The sequence below is a fragment of the Carettochelys insculpta genome, chromosome 2 (assembly GCF_033958435.1).
Source record: "Carettochelys insculpta isolate YL-2023 chromosome 2, ASM3395843v1, whole genome shotgun sequence".
NCBI lineage: Eukaryota > Metazoa > Chordata > Testudines > Carettochelyidae > Carettochelys > Carettochelys insculpta.
The window spans coordinates 96,568,933-96,586,484 of NC_134138.1; the positions used below are offsets into that span (position 1 = coordinate 96,568,933).

General features: G+C 47.1%; 1 long non-coding RNA gene across 1 annotated transcript; it reads left to right on the forward strand.

Moving 5' to 3' along the window:
- Positions 1-410: 410 nt before the first annotated feature.
- LOC142008982 (uncharacterized) lies at positions 411-15,671 on the forward strand. The gene is made up of 3 exons (XR_012644290.1): positions 411-424; positions 1,758-1,881; positions 15,577-15,671. It is a non-coding gene; the product is annotated as an uncharacterized LOC142008982 (long non-coding RNA).
- The last annotated feature ends 1,881 nt before the right edge of the window (positions 15,672-17,552 follow it).

Consider the following 17,552-nt stretch of genomic DNA (forward strand, 5'->3'; position numbering starts at 1 on the left):
TGTGGTGCAGTGTATAGTTGCTTGTTAGGATTTGTTTTAGGTTGGCAGGTTGTCTGTGAGCAATGATAGGTCTGCCTCCCAAGGCCTGTGAAAGTGTGGGATCATTGTCCAGGATGGGTTGTAGATCCCTGATGATGCGCTGTAGAGGTTTTAGCTGAGGACTGTAGGTGATGGCTAGTGGTGTTCTGTTGGTTTCTCTCTTGGGCTTGTCCTGTAGCAGGAGGCTTCGTGGCACACGCCTGGCTCTGTTGATTTGTTTTCTCACTTCCTCAGGTGGGTATTGCAGTCTCAAGAATGCTTGGTGCAGATCCTGTAGGTGTTTGTCTCTGTCGGAGGAGTTGGAACAAATGCGGTTATATCTAAGTGCTTGGCTGTAAACGAGGGATCGTGTGGTGTGTCTGGGATGGAAGCTGGAGGCATGAAGGTAGGCGTAGCGGTCAGTGGGTTTACGGTACAGGGTGGTACTGATGTGTCCATTGTGTATAAGCACGGTAGTGTCAAGGAAGTGGATCTTCTGTGTAGATTGGTCCAGGCTGAGCTTGATGTTGGGGGTGGAAGTTGTTGAAGTCCCGGTGGAATTCCTCCAGGTTTGTTTATTCTTTAAAATAAGTGATAAATCTTGCCTTATGGTGAGGAGGACGGGGGGACTTGGAACTGGATACAGGCACTGAACTCTGTCATCAAGGTCATGCTCATAGATGGATTGGGTAATTAAGGTGCTATCCAGATAATGTAATTTTCAAACCCATTTTTATTGGGTGCTGGCAGATATGGGTGTGCTAGGACATCATCAGGATAAATCCTACAGTGTGAATTTCATGAGCTGCAACAAGCAACATGAGGTAAATGAGGCTTCTGCGATGCATGAGAGATGGGCCAACATGCCTAAAGTTCTGAATTCAAGTGTAGAGATGGTCATTCTAAAACCTATCTACAGCCAATTATCTAGTGTTCTTCCCAAAGGGGCACCATCCATCCAGTGCCAAGCACATGTGCCTGCTTTTGTCCATCCACCTTACCATTGCCCCACTGCAGTCACTGCAATTATTCCCACAGTAGCTAAATATTTGTACATCCCTCCAACACCATCTTCAATCCTCTCCAAGATTTCTTAATTACACCTCAGTGTTTCACCTCACATGACTTTTCGAATACCCCAACTACCTATGTGCATCAGTCCCTTCTCTAGCAACTGTCTGGTCATTCCTTCCCCTCTGTCTGACCCAGACACACACTCCTTGCCATCACTTTGGGGTCATGACTTCCTGTTTCAGCAGCAGGAACTATTTCATACCATGACAACGTGCCTGGAACATCATAATTTCAGCTAAGTAAAGGGTGCAACTGTGGGAGCAAATTTATCTGATGACAATAATATGCCTGGATATTCATCTCTGTCTGCTGTTTCACATTCTCTACCACAACGCCCACACACATACAAGAAAGGGCACAGCAGTGATCAGTGACCTCAGGACCACCACATCTTCACCAGAAAATTGCACAACCTGATGAAGAGCTTGGCATGTTCTGGAACAGCCATGGCAGGGCTCAGAGCAACCAGATAAAAATATGTGGTGCTGGGGTGCATGTAACTCTTACACACACACACACTCCAATTTTTGTATTGAGGGCACAAATCCTTTATTTTCTGTACGAGGATCAACACTGATTCATTATAATAAACTGCTTTGAGCATAATTCTCTACTTTGAGTGTTTTAATGTTTTCATGATTTGCTCATTAACCTTTATTTCCTAGACCACCTCCTGGACCAGTTCTATCCCATGCTCTGCAGCTCCACATAGCTCCATGGAAATTCTCAGAAGGCCCACCTCCTGGTGATGGCTGCCTTGGAGAAGCATATCTAGACCCCTAAAGAGAGGTAATACACATTGCACTGAAATAATGTACAATATTCAGCATTCCAGCCTTCTCTTATTGACCCCCATGGAGGCTATACTGCAGTTTACCACAAGGTTGGATACACCTCCATCACAACTTTAGGAAGATGAAGATTTTCTCTATTACTGGCCATGAAGAAGCAGAGAAACTTCTGCCTGACACAGTAGGGGTTAAAGAAAACCTTTGGATTCAGCTAGCCTCACCTCACTCTACCTGCAGCCAATGCCAGGTCTGGCGGCGGGAGAAAAGGAGGGAATGTCTCAGTCAGGTGCTGACTGTTAAGGAACCAAAAGTTCTCTGACAGGAGGGATCAGCAACCTGCCAGTCAAATAAATCGTCCCCTGCCAAGGGGACCCTGAAGATACATCCCAACTGTGGGACAACAGGATTAGTGGAGTCGGGTAAGATCTTGGGTGAGCTTCTTCATACAGGTATAGATTATATTATTGTTTGTAACAAGCTTTCTTCGTAGTGCTCCTATCTATAGAATAGAATAGGCTTGCATGGAAAGAACTATATGGTAACTTGTAATTGGACTAATTACTCTGTTATCAGTTTACGAAAGTTGGCAGACCTGCTGGGAATAACACACCGAAGGCAGGGAACTGTCCAGAGCAATTGTCCAGGGAACTAGAAATATGCCAGTCAGAAGGGAGAGGGCTGGCGTGTCCTTCCAAGAGATGCAATGGCCGTAGAATTGGAAGCCTGAGAGTGGGTGCCCTTTCTGGACCACTGAGGGGACATATACAGGGGCAGTTGCTCTGACCAGTAACAGCCAATATTCTGGAAACACCCCACAGGTGAACTCCCTTGGGAGCCAAGGCCACTCCGAGGTTTGGCCCTGATATCCATGATCAGGTGTATTCAGCTTTGCAATGGCCATCACATTCATAGCATCTGTCCTGTGTCTGTTAAAATGAGCCTTCACATCAATTCTTTGCTTATGTTGATTGACATAACTTCCATCTGCTGCCCTTGGTACAGATGGAAAAAGTGCTACCCTGTAGGCTTCTGCATGAAACTCTTCTGCTTGTGTCTCTCCACTGAGAAATGAATGTAGTTGAAGGGATGCCACAGCAGGGCCTCCTGAACTGGAGCAGTGTGTAGGGGAGAGTGGACTGGGATATTCCTATGGTTTTCCCTATGAACCTCTGGACTTACCTCAGAGCCAGGTCTGCCTGACTGACAGTAAGTACATGGCACCACTGAGGTCATCACTGAGCAGACCTGGGCCAGCCTGTATTACTGTATGCAAACCTGCTTGGGTTGCAGCTGCTTTCTAGGCAAGGCCAGCAGGTACAAGCGTGTGAATATGGGCTACAGCCATCCCCCTCAGAATCAGGCCTGGGCTTAGGATCAGTTCCACGTTTGGAATCAGGCCCACACAGGGTCTTTCCCCTCTACAGCAGGTTCAGGGCCACACAGCTGTCCCCCGCAAGGTCTGCTCTCCATCACCCTGCTCCCTGTGCTGCAGCACAGTCCCCTCCCCGACTCCCTAGCCCTGACTCAGCTCTCTCTCCCTGAGGAGACCCTAGCAACCTGATCTAACTAACCAAACTGTCCCTGGGCGCTTCTCTTGTCCCCACAAAGTGCTTTACTCACTAATCCAATCCCAGCCCATGACTAGCCGTCCTGCCAGTGATCTCTGTCCAGCTGAAACCTGTTACCCAACCAATGTTTCTCACTTATACTCTGTCTCACTCTAAACAGCAGTCACACTCTTATTCTGCATTTCCCTTCCCATCGCTGCCTTTGGAGCAATCATAATGTTGCCCCCTTTTTGAGCTTCATCCAAGCATACCTAGGGAATCGACTCCTGGCAGAAAGGCCAGCATGTCAGTCTAGTTAAAATACCCACATAAGAACTCAAGGAACTCCATGTCAGCAAGGGGCCTGGGGAGCTGCAGAAGTAGCAGAACAGATGTATTGCTTTGTGGGTCTCTGACTGTTCCTAGGTGTGAGCCTAAGTCCCAAGGCTACGGGTGTTTGCTGTGGAGCAGTGGCAATGCTTAGCACACACCAAAGGGTGGGAAAGCAGGTGCCTTGGGAGACTGAGGCACCTGGGGTTTGGATGGCAGAGAAGTAGAAGTTCTAAAAATAACAACATTCCTAAATGATGGATTTAGGTGCCTATCTGCTGCCTTAAGTGTCTAAATACCTGTAAAATCTGGTTCTGTGAGCCTACAGGGAGTGCCGAAGCCTTTTGTGTTAGTCTTTGCTAATGTAGTATGCCCAAACGTGGGGGAAGGAGCATTAGTGTGAAAGCACCAGATGTGGTGGTTTGTTTTGATATGAGATGGAAGATAAACTGAGGCGGTGATATGGCCCAACCATAGGCTGGGTAAGCCTAGCTATGGGCCACTGAACACCTATCAGCTGATGACTGCTCTTAGGCCTGGTCTACTCTAGGAGATTAGGTTGAATTTAGGTGACTTTAGTCAATTTCTCAAAGTTCCATGAAAGTGGTCTTACACATGGAAATCTTGCAGCCACTGCTGATCATCCCATACCCACAGAACAATGAGGTCCCACCAGTCTGAGCTTGTTTCATGGCACCAGCACTATCACTCCACTGTGTACAAAGCATCAAGTGCAGCTGGAATCTCCCTGTTCCTCCCCTCCAGTGTTTGACATTTGTGTATGCTTGTGCCCTCCGCAGAGTCTTCATTGCTCTGAAGGCTGCTTAGGCTCTGCACATACTGCAGCACAATGCGCGAGGTGCTCATTATACTTACCACAACAGTTCGAAGCCTTGCAATGACTTCTGCATGGCTATGAAAAAGGGCACAAAATCACTATTTGCTGTTGCTTTTGCAGGGGAGTGGGAGGAGAGAAGTGCACTATGAGAGGCTGACAACACATACCCAGAACCACTTGTGGCACTTTGTTTGTCCCGTCAGACACTGGGAGCTTAACTCACAAAGCAAGGGGACAGTAGGAACTGTGGGACAGGTACCCACAGTGCATTGCTGACAAAGTCAAAGTCTCCAACCCTAATGGGAATGCGCTCCATTGATTTCATGTGCCAGTGTGGACATGCACCCTCGAATTTACAAATTCTGGTGCTACAAAATTGTCCTTCACATATTAGACCTAATTTCCTAGTGTAGACATACCCTTTGTTTCTGACAACTTAGGCTGGCTTTAAACTAGCCTGGTAGTCCAGGCCAATTTATTGTTCTGTTGTTTGGTGCTATTCTGTGATACCTAGGCAGTGTGTTTTTTCAAATTTCTTTTTCTGACACATCAGGGATGGCCACGACTGGAGGTGGGGCATTGGATGGGAAGTGTCATGGCTTTGAGATGGAGACAATCTGCAGTACTGTCAAGTACTTGGCTGGCAGGTTCTTGCTGACATGCAAGTGACATGGGTCACTTGCCGGGTTTATGTAGCTATATCTTATTTAATCATTTCCCTGCCATTATGGGGCGCTCAGGCACCAGTGCACCTTGGTTTCTCCTATTCTCTGCCTGTGCTACTGAGGAATCTCCTGTGGGCCATAACACTCTGGTTCAGTTTTGGCTGTTGGGTTTAGCGTGCATGGGTTGAGTGGTTTTGGTTGCCTGTGATATATACAGGCAGTCTGATGTGAATATCAGGTAGTCCCTTTTGCCCTTAAACTTTGACTTTAACTCTGACTCTTTCTGATAGTCTCCTTGGCTGCCCCATCCCCAAAGGTGCATGACTAGCTATACCTTTTGTGAACTTTTTCCCCTGTCTTGTACGTGCATCTCTATAGTTTCTTTTATACTTAAGGTGACCATCCGTCCTGTATTGGGCGGGATGGTCCCATATTTGGTCCCCACTTATTTTTTAAAAGGGACTCACTGTCCCGTATTTGGGCAATCACCCCCAGCCACTTCCCTGAGCCTTGGGGAAGCAGGTGGAACGTGGGCAGCTGCCGCTTTCCCAGGCCTCAGGGATCGCCGACGGCTGCGGCTTCCCCTGGGCTTCTAGGGAGCACCAGCGGCTGACACCTCCTTCCCAGCTGTGCGGGCCTTGAATGAGCTGCCCCTCTCCCTCCCCACCTCCCTGTCCTGTATTTGGGACAGGGAGATATGGTCCCCCTTTTTATATTGTCCCATGCACTGGGAACATTCATCTTCACAGTTCTGGCTCAACAATTCCACTTTTTCCTTCCATCTCTTTTTGAAAACATGCTTCTTTAAAGAAGGACATAAGAGTTAGCCCTCCCCTCTCCACCCATACTCCTGCCCCACCTAACTCACTGAAAATAAGGAGTTGTTCTCAATCTGATGCTCAGCTCACTGATCTAGCAGGACATGAACTCAAACACTGCTTTTCCTTCTTTGTATGTTGCCTGTAAAGGGACAGATTTTGACAGTCTCCTGAGTAGGTTCACAAGGAGAAAAGTTTCCCCATCTTGGCTACGTCTACACGTGCAGCCAACATCAAAATAGCTTATTTCGATGTTGCGACATCAAAATAGTCTATTTCGATGAATAACGTCTACACGTCCTCCAGGGCCGGCAACGTCGATGTTCAACTTCGACGTTGCTCAGCCCAACATCGAAATAGGCACAGCGAGGGAACGTCTACACGTCAAAGTAGCACACATCGAAATAGGGATGCCAGGCACAGCTGCAGACAGGGTCACAGGGCGGACTCAACAGCAAGCCGCTCCCTTAAAGGGCCCCTCCCAGACACAGTTGCACTAAACAACACAAGATACACAGAGCTGACAACTGGTTGCAGACCCTGTGCCTGCAGCATAGATCCCCAGCTGCCGCAGAAGCAGCCAGAAGCCCTGGGCTAAGGGCTGCTGCCCACGGTGACCATAGAGCCCCGCAGGGGCTGGAGAGAGAGCATCTCTCAACCCCCCAGCTGATGGCCGCCATGGAGGACCCAGCAATTTTGACGTTGCGGGACGCGGATTGTCTACACGGTCCCTACTTCGACGTTGAACGTCGAAGTAGGGCGCTATTCCTATCTCCTCATGAGGTTAGCGACTTCGACGTCTCGCCGCCTAACGTTGAAGTTAACTTCGAAATAGCGCCCGACGCGTGTAGACGCGACGGGCGCTATTTCAAAGTTGGTGCCGCTACTTCGAAGTAGCGTGCACGTGTAGATGCAGCTCTTGTGTCCCAATGTAGGGACTGGCCAGAAACTTATTGCACAGCACTGTAACTGGTCCTTCCTACCATTCCCATTGGTACTTAGCTGACCACAGAAGAGGGTGGGGGTGAAGAGGAAATGGGTTCAGAGCAGAGCCCTGGTTCGACACATCCATTCCCTAGCCCTTGGTTAAGCTTCCACAGAGTGGGCAGCAATTGTATTCTCTCCAAGGCTGATGGCATTCCAGCAGCTATTCCCAGAAAGACCTGGAAACTGGAATTCTCACTGTTGCAGCGAGAACGTTCTGGGACTCACCTCCTGCGTGTTTAAGGGCATCGTAAGAAGGCAGAGTGTCCTAACTTCAGCTCAGGCTGCTGCTGATGCCTCAAAGTAAATCTGGAAGAAGGGCCAGCTGCAGTCTCAGGAGACAGAGGAGCCCAAAAAGGAAGCACCTAGGGGGCCATTCAGCTTGGAGATGGAGAGCCAGGCCAGCTGCCATGGAGCAACCCAACGAGACACCAGTAGGAAGCAGCCAGGGGAAATGAGACTTTGGTCCTGTTCTGTTGCCTAGAGTGAGGCAGCAGCCTCATGTTTCCCCACCACTCCAACAATAGGCTTACCCATCACTTCAAGGGCCCTGGGCTAATCCCAATAGAGCACTATGGGCCTGAGTTCCTTTATAGGATGGACAAACACACATCCCGAGGTCAAGGAGCCTCAGCTATGGCCTATTTTTTAGCTCAACCCACACCTGAAGGGTTAGCCCGCAGCAGGAGCCCTAGGCTACAGACTTAATTGCCGAGCCCAGTTCCAGGAATACCTAAGTTAACACTTTCCCTATGGCATAGTTGCAAACGAGGATGGTTGCATGAGCACCAATTCTGCACTGCCAAAAGGGATGCCCCAGAGGAGACCCAAGGAACCTCACAGCCTCCAAGACCCAATTCTGATCCTTAGATCTTTACCTTGAAGAGGCTGCAACCTTGTCTGTGAAGCACCTAGCACATCATTGGCACTATAGTCATAATAATGAGCAATGAATGAAAACTATTTCAACCTCAGTACAGTTAAGAGAGTCATTTCAGAAGACTATCAATTTCCAATATACCAGTAAGCCAGCAATGCTAGATGGAAATCATTCTGGAGCACTTCCAATTTTATAGTTTTAACTATGAATTAATAAAATTCCAGATGCAAGACTTTTCTATGTCCATTTGCCACAGCAGACTTGGGCATTAGGCCTATAACAAATACCAGCAGCTTCTCTCAGTCTTATCTGAACCAAATTAAAGAAATTGTTAAAAAAACAAAAACAAAAACAAAATGAGTTCTGTGGCACCTTATAGACTATTTGTTAGAAAAAGCTCCTCTTTTTTTTTCCTTTGTTGACAAGTATCAGTGGGGTAGCCATGTTAGTCTGAATCCCCAAAAGCAATGAGAAGTCATGTGGCACCTTATAGTCTAACAAACAGTCTATAAGGTGCCACAGGATTTCTTGCTGTTTTTGTGGATACAGACTAACACAGCTACCCCACTGATACTTGTCAACAAAGAGAGGAAAAAAAAGAGGAGCTTTTTCTCTGTTAATTTAGCTCCTAGTCAGTGTGGAGGTGAATCATTGAAAGGTGATCCACTTTCCTGAAAGGGCAGTTGTGTAGCTGAGATATGAATTAGACCCATGGACTTCTTGTGAAGATGTCAGATTTTTCCTGAGTGCCACGGTGGATTGCAGTGCAACACCAGCTGGAGCACTGCATATTGTAGGTAAAATGACTCACTGTATTAATTGCTGAGCTGGAAGCAGCACAAATGCTAGCACCTAACTGCCAACTTTTTTCCACAGAAAATGTTAATCATCCTTGTAAACACTATTGCTAAAGTAGGTCAGGTAAGAAGGGAGCACACTGCCAGAAAACCTCCGTTTTAATAACCGTGTTTCTGTACTGAATCTCTCAGTATGGAATTTTATTCTCCAGTTGTCTCTAGTTCCCAAATGAAGTAATTACTAAATATTTGAAAACTACTCTGTTAGGTTGCAGTGAGTCCAACTCCCTGCAGTGTATCTATTGTCCTACTTCAGAAAGGAGTGGGTGGAACTACCTTTAAATCGGGGGGGGGGGCGCAAGTCCAGATCCAGACGCCAAGGCTCAGGGCTCCCCTCCATAGCATCTGGCCCACGATGAAGTGGAGGGTTTGGAGCCCCCACCCTTGCAGACTGGATCAGGCCAGCCATGGTCTGGATCCAGACCATGGCCTCTGCTGGGGAGCAGGAAGTAGCTCTGGGCTCAACTGCCACTCCCTGCTGTTCCCCCAAAAGGGAAGGGGAGCAGCTGCGGTCCCTGACATCCAGCCTGTCAGAGCAGCAGAGGACAATGCCTGGGAGAGGAGGGAAAGGGAGCAGAGCCACGTGCATCCAGGGATCATACCCACGTAAGTGCCCCCCCAACATCCAGGCTCTGCACCCCTTGACCACTCCTGCACCCCCTCTCATCCAGACCCCCACACCCACCCTCTTCCTGCACCCTCCCTCCCAAACCCTCCGCCCCCATCCTGCTCAGACCCTACACCCCACTCCCACCCAGACTCCCACCTGCATCCTGCTCCTGCCCCTTCCCTTCCAGACCCCAGGCCCCAAACCCTACTGCATGCTTCTTCCCACCTAGACCAACACCCCCAGCTCACGGGTGTGTGGCAAGGATAAATAGATCAGATTATGGCACACTTAGGTAATAGAGTGGTGGTAACCATTTAAGTACTGCATGGACCCTGCTACTGCTCACTAGGGCTACGTCTACACGTGAAGCCTACATCGAAGTAGCCTATTTCGATGTGGTGACATCGAAATAGGCTATTTCGATGAATAACATCTACACGTCCTCCAGGGCTGGCAACGTCGATGTTCAACATCGACGTTGCGCAGCACCACATCGAAATAGGCGCAGCGAGGGAACGTCTACACGCCACAGTAGCACACATCGAAATAAGGGTGCCAGGCACAGCTGCAGACAGGGTCACAGGGCGGACTCAACAGCAAGCCGCTCCCTTAAAGGGCCCCTCCCAGACACACTTGCACTAAACAGCACAAGATACACAGAGCCGACAATGAGTTGCAGACCCTGTGCATGCAGCATGAATCCCCTGCTGCAGCAGCAGCAGCCAGAAGCCCTGGGCTAAGGGCTGCTGCACACGGTGACCATAGAGCCCCACACGGGCTGGAGAGACAGCGTCTCTCAACCCCCCAGCTGATGGCTGCCATGGAGGACCCCACAATTTCGACGTTGCGGGACGCGGATCGTCTACACGGTCCCTACTTCGACGTTGAACGTCGAAGTAGGGCGCTATTCCGATCCCCTCATGAGGTTAGCGACTTCGACGTCTCGCCGCCTAACGTCGAAGTTAACTTCGAAATAGCGCCCGACGCATGTAGCCGCGACAGGCGCTATTTCGATGTTAGTGCCGCTACTTCGAAGTCGCGTGCACGTGTAGACACAGCTTAGAAGTTCCATAGTGCACACTGATGTATTCCTGTGTAATTCTACAGAATTGTGAGCGCACAGTAGTAGAATCTCCATGGCTAGTCAGCACCTGACCCATGAATGCACTGAAAATTTACACCATCTCATGCCATGCACAAACTCTCCAGGTAGCCAAGTCCTAAGATAGATTAATAGGATCAGCTCAGTATTTACTGAATAATTTACTTCTGAATTGGCTGAAATACAAGTGTCATCTAGTATTGTAGTCCATCAAACAGACCCTTTCAATAATGGTAGTAGTAAACAGTGTGACAAAGTCAGACTTGACAGCTGTAAGAGATTGGAAGGACAGTGTAACAGCCCTAGAATGATGAAGGCCCTTTTCCATCTGAATTGAAAAGAAGGCACGTAAGGCTAATTGCAGATACCTGAATCTAAATAAGGGCTGCAAGTGGTCTTCAAAAACCCCTCTCCAGGTGAGAGGGAGGCAGCAGGGGTGAGAAATGAGCTGCAGCAGGGAGAAAAGGCTTCTCAGAGGGGGAAAGCTGTTCTCTCTGGGTACATCTGCACTACCGGGAAGATCAACACGGTTAGAGTTGATTTTCTGGAGTTCAATTTTGTGTGCCTGGTAGAGATGCGCAAAACCGAACTATCTGGAGTAGGCAGTCGACCCCTGTGCCCCTCAAAATTGCAAGGAATAAGGGTCCTACATGTCGTAAGGTCAACAGAGATTTTCTGTTTTTATGTCTTGTCTGTACCCTTCCATGTAGCAATTCTAGTGGATGCTCTCCTTTGAGACGTGAGTGTCTTTTTTCAGTTTAGCTTATGACTCTTTTGAAGCAGCTTAAGCTAAACTGAAAAAACAGGGTGCTAAATCCTGAAACAGTGTGTCACAAGGAGTTGTACCATCATAGCTCTAGCAATATAATTATGCCATTATAACTATGCTGGTAAATTTCCCCATGTAGACAAGCCTTAACAGGGGCACTTTAGTTCTGGACAAGGATACGTCTCCTATTCCTGTCTTGTAAAAATGTGTATAGTGCACATAAATAATATGCTCTAGTACACAGACTGGTTACACATCTCATCCTGTACTCCATAAGGAACTCCTATAAACTGTGCTGTCCAAGAGTGTACATGTGCATTTGCCAATAAACTCTGTGCTTTTGAAAATGAGTATGTCTTGGCTGAACAGTTAGCCCCTTGAGCTAATTAATCTTCTTGTCTTCCAACTCAGAGGGACACCTAGGGCCAAGTAATCATACTGAATGCTACAGTTCCCTTCTTTAGTACCACGCTCTCCTGACCTACATGCAGCAGTGTGGAAAATTGACTTTTTGAAAAGCTCAGGATACAAATCTTCATTCAGATTTTGGTTTTCATGACCACTTGTAGCTCATGATGACAAATACAAGTATGCCTTACCATACTCATTAAGCTCTCTGTATGCCTCTGAAGTTTAACCAGCTTGAGAGATCTTACAACATCATTAATGTCATGTTCACCCAAGGCAAATTTATGCAAAAGGTGACTCCAGAGGGATAAATGATGGTACAGTATAGGGTGCGAGAGGCTGATGCCCCTGTGCTACTGTCTTGATAGGGTGGAATGTATTGCAATGATTTAGGATGACCTGACCTGCTAGCCCTAGATGGTACTTTGCTTGGTCATTTGGTTTGCAGCAAAGTCCCTCATTCCCTGAATCAGTAGAAACAGGGATTTGTCTTGTCCCAGGCATGAATAAGAAGGGATTGGTGAGCTCAGAAGACGGTGCAATCTGACTTGGTTGAAGAAGTATAGGGTTCCCATAGGCATAAGGAATAAAAGAAAAACCATCCTAGAAGTTCTTCAGCTATTTTTGGCTTTCAGTAGGTCACCTTCACCGTTGTACAGCCAGCACTTGCAGCCTGTGCACAGAAATTTCTGTAGGGGTGTGCTTTTTTGTAAATGTGTACCATCCCTCCCCACCCCACATGCAGTGAGCCCTGCTCTTCACCCCCGACCCTGCCCTTCTCCCCCTATCCAAGGCTTTCCAGCTGGCCCTGCCCTCCATCCTTACTCCAGCCAGCCTGGCCTCGCCCCTCTCACCCAACATCCCTGCTGCTTGTAGCCCCTCCCCTGGGTGCACCCCTCCTGCCCTACCCCTCTTCCCATTCTTACTTGCCTATATGTCAGGGTCCTAGCTACTGTACACCCAGGGCTCTCCTAGCTGACCCCTGTCACATGCATGCATCAGAGCTCTCCTGATGGCATACAGCACAAGGGAGAAGTGTTCCCTCTAAGATTTTCCATCCACGAATGGGTTGAATTTTCTTTCAGATTTCCCATATAGTTGCATGCTGAAACTATTTAAGGCTTAATACCTTTTCCATCAGTCTTGATAACCACAGGACAGGACAATTCATATAACTGTTCACTAGGTGGCACTGTATAACAAGACTGGGCTGTGACATATTCTTGTTTGAAGCAATCACTGTATCACATGCTAACAAACAATTTTAATCTAAAAGGTTATGTGATGCCACTGGCACATTTTTGTCTATTCTTGGATCTCAGCTACATGCTTGCCAACGGTCTGGACTGTAAAATTCATAAATGCACTACTGTACATCTTAGTTGCTGTGCAGATGAACTAATGTATGGAAACAGAATCCAGCATGTGACAATATGTGTCAACTCAAACAGACAGGAAATTAATAGTTCAGACTGACTCTCATTGCACTAGTTACATGATTTGTAACCATATATATCCTACATTTATTTAGTTAATACCTCTATAGTAGAGATATAGTACATCGATAGTGACCATGACAGACACATTTTGTTATGACTATTAAGATTTTAGGCCGTGGCTACACTAGCCCCCCACCTTTCGAAAGGGGTATGCTAATAAGCTACTTTGGCAGCTGCTAATGGGGTGCTGCTATGAATATCCAGTGCCTCATTAGCATAATGGCAGCCATGAGCATTTTGATAGTGCTGCTTTCGAATCGCACGCTGCTTGTGTAAACAGGGGCCTTTCAAAAGGCTCCCCAGAGTTCAACAGCCCCTTCTTCCCATTTGGTTTTGAGAATAAGGGGCTTTTGAAATCTGGGGGGGGGTCCTTTCAAAAGGCCCCTGTCTACATGCATAGCACATGATTCGAAAGTGGCACTTTCGAAACATACACTGATGCCATTACGCTAATGAGGCGCTGCATATTCATGGCAGCACCTTATTAGCAACTGCCAAAGTGGCTCATTAGCATACCCCTTTTGAAAGGTGGGGGCTAGTGTAGCCATGGCCTTACTGTGTATGGCTGTGTCTACACTTGCATTCCTCTTTCAAAAGAGGTATGCAAATGAGGGAAATTGAAAATGCAAATGACGTGCAGATTTGCATACCTGGCACCTCATTTGCATATTCTTATTTCAAAATAGCTTCTTTCGAAAGAAGAAAACCAGTGGTTTCTTTCAAAAGCAAACCCCATCTTTGAAAGAATCCTTCTTCCCATACTTCTGAATTTCAAAAGAGCAGTGTCTCCATGGCCGTTTCTACACAGGCCACTTCTTCCGGAAGTGGCATGCTAATACATGGAGCGAAATATGCTAATGAGGCACAGATGCAAATTCCCCATGCCTCATTAGCATAACGTCACGTGATTTGGAGTCCGGAAGACCGTTCTGGACTCCAAAACACCATGTAGAAGCATGGCACTCGGGGGGGGCTTCGGGAAGGAAGTCCTTTTTCCGGAAGCCCCTTCTTCCCAAAAATTTGAGTTTGAGATGGCTGCATTACCCACAAGTGGAGAAATCACAAATCAATTATAAAAGTCTCCCAAACTGTCACACTATCATGTTATTTGTGTGTGCAACACATTTTAGAAAGAAACTTTTTTGAAGTTTTTAAAAAAAATGTATTGGAACTATCCATTCATCTGCAATATTAGGTGACAAAATTTCTATGATACCATTGGGTACAGAAAGACCAATAAACTTTTAGAAGTGATCTAAAATAGTTTTCTAATAATAAAAATGACAGGAAATAAATCTCAGGTCTTTCAGATGTGGAATAAAATGTCTCTCTTAAATGAACTTGAGAATTTCTCCTCCCCAATGGTATGTAGCTCCAGACTCAATACTGCATCTCTTAGGGTAGATCTTCATGGACTAGTTAACACAGATGATGAACATTCAAGTTAGCCTTGCCTCAGTGAGTGTGACAACCGCAAAGCCCAGCTCATCTTGCTGTGTCCTCACTAGTTCTGTACATGCCTCTCTCTCTCTCTCTCTCTCTCTCTCTTTTTCTCTCTCTCAGACTAGCCCACGATATTTTGTGCTGAAATGATCTACTTAGGATTCTTTTCCAGTCAATTGTTTCAACTGCAGGGGAACATGTGGGAACACAATGGAGGACGACCAACACTCAGGTTATTTTAGCTATGCCTTGTTGTACCATGTGGGTTCCAGCCCAAGTGAAAGAAGAACCTGTATTCTAAGCCAACTTCCACAGCTGGGTAAGGTATCTGAGGCCTTGCAACACTCCCAAACCTCTATCAGAGGTTTTTTTTCTGTTTAGAGGAGGATTCAGTAAAAAAACCAAGTGTGACCAGAAGTGTATTAACTACTGATTAACTATTAACTAAACTACTGAATTAGCTTTATGAATGTAACCCATATTCCTGTGGACTAAGGAGTTTGCTGCTCCACCAAGGAGGGTTACCATGGCTCCTACAGGGACTGGCAGCTGTAGAGGTAATTACAGTAGGGTTGCAACATTTGTGAGGGTTCCCTGTTCAGAACCCTCGCCAATGTTGATTTTCATGAATACAGGGGACCCAGGCAAGTGGCGGCTGCTGGCACTCCGGGCCCCAGGAGCCCCAGTGAAGCAGCAGCTGCTGGCCGTCCCCACAAGAGACCCAGGAAAGCAACAGTCACAAATAATTGAATTTGTGAATGTTACACTCACAAATGTCGAGATCTTACTATACTGACTCTGGGATGATAACAATCTCTAGAGAATTACCAGCTCCTGGTGTGATGTGCATATACCGGGTGGGCTGGAGACAACAGACAAGGAAGGAACATTTGGTACAAAAGTCTGCTTTTAATGTGATTCAGAGAACCCTTCATTTTTACAGATGTGATATTTTGTCCAAGGGAGGACCAAACCCCAGGGAAGAATTAGAAGAATTTGAACCTACCAGCACCTGCACCGGTCTGATGGGGGTTTCAGATAAAGCATTCAGGTCTTTTCATTGTTTTATATGTTGTCTCACTAATCTTAAATAAATGTACTCCACCTTGCTAGAGCTGGTTGGTCACTTGGAACTGCTGGCACACACTGCTCATAGTGCTTGGAGGGAAGGCAATGCACAGGATCTGGATTTTTAGCCAGACCTGCTGAGGAGAATCACAGCTAATTGCAGGGGAGCTAAAGCCTAAACACCCAAGTCAGATGGGAGCAGGTTCCTTGCTACAGGAAGATGACATCAAGAGGCCTGAGATGGCATTCCTTGAGCAGACCACATGGGGATCAGGTGCAGAAACCCTAGAACACTGATATTGGTAATAGCCTGTGTTACCTTGTGCAGTCAGGGGAGCTGACAGAATTGCCAGGCCCTGGGCAGGTTTGGAGGGACTTGAGTGGAAAGGGTGTAGTCTCAGGCAGATGATGCGTCAATGAGGGATAGCCTCCTCCCTGTCAGCCCTTCAGTGCAGTCTGGAGCATGCCACCCAGTGCTCTGGCAGCAATTTAAAAGGCCTGGAATGGTGACAGCCAGGAACCCTGGGCCCTTTTGAATCCCCTGGCCCTTGGGCAGCTGTCCTCTTTGCCCCACCCTGTGGATGGTCCTGTGGACAGTGAGTGCATATCCTTAACAGACAGAAGAGAACTTGCTGCCCAGGGGTAGTTGACCCTAATGTAGCTTTAAGCCACTTTTGCACCTTCCCAATTCTGGTCTGCTCCAGGGACTGGAGAATGTCTCCGTGAAATTTACCCTATTTAAGTTAAGCCTCCCCTGCATTTCAGACCAAGCACCTCCTACAGTCTCAGGAGAGTGGTCTCCTACAACGCTCTCCTGAACACACTCTCTTAGCCTTGTTCCTGGAAAAACTGCCTCTGCCATGGGGTCCTTGGAAGACAGCCTTACAAGTCTTTTTCTGTGCCTGTAGTGAGGACTCCTCTTCCTGCCACAAGTGGGGGCATTGAGGGCCTGTTTATTTTGCTCCAGTGTTTTAGTGGGCATAAAGGGGCCTGTGTGCATAGAGTGTATTTCACCTTCAGTTTCTAGCCCCCAAGACTTTGGGCTGTAAAGTCACAACTTTTGCTTCTATAAGGCTTCCAGTGGCCAAAAGGCTGATTCTTGTTCGTTCGTGCTCTGAACCACTGCAGATAGTAATAATTGGTGAGAGAATCCACAGTTGTGTAGGATTAAGACTTGTTGGGACTGCATTACTCATAAATGGAGGGGCCACAAGTCCACTATTTAGGGCATCGTTTGCAAAATATCTGTATATATTTAATATGATTTAAAACTGTATGTTCTGCATATGACAAGCAGGCTACAAAACACCTACTTCGTGACTATTTATCTATTTAAAGTTTTAGAGGAAAATATATATATATTTTCAGGTACTTTTAATCCCTTTTCAACCCTTTCATGAGTCCTAATGTAAAAGGCCCAGAGAAGGCAACAAAAACATCTTAAAATAACCTGTAAGCATGTTAACATTCAATATCATTGGCTGCCTTTGCACTACAGAGTTTTGTCGACAGAAGTTACTGTCGGGACACCTCTCCCGACAGAACTTCTGTCGACAGAAAGCATCCACACATAACAGAGGCCCCTCCATGTCTATGCCCTCTGTTGACAGAGAGCAGCCAGCCTGCCCAGCCCTCTGTTGACAGAACTGCCAACCAGAAGCTCTGCAAACAGGGCTGACCGGTGAACCAGAAGCCCTCTCTGTCGACAGAGGGGCCCCCAGAGTGTCTAACTATTTTTTGTTGACAGGATCTGTCGACAGAGGCATTGTGGCTCGTAGAAGAGCAACTCAACTCTCTGAGAAAACTGCTGCATTCTGTCAACCATTTCTCAACAGAACACATTTGTAGTGT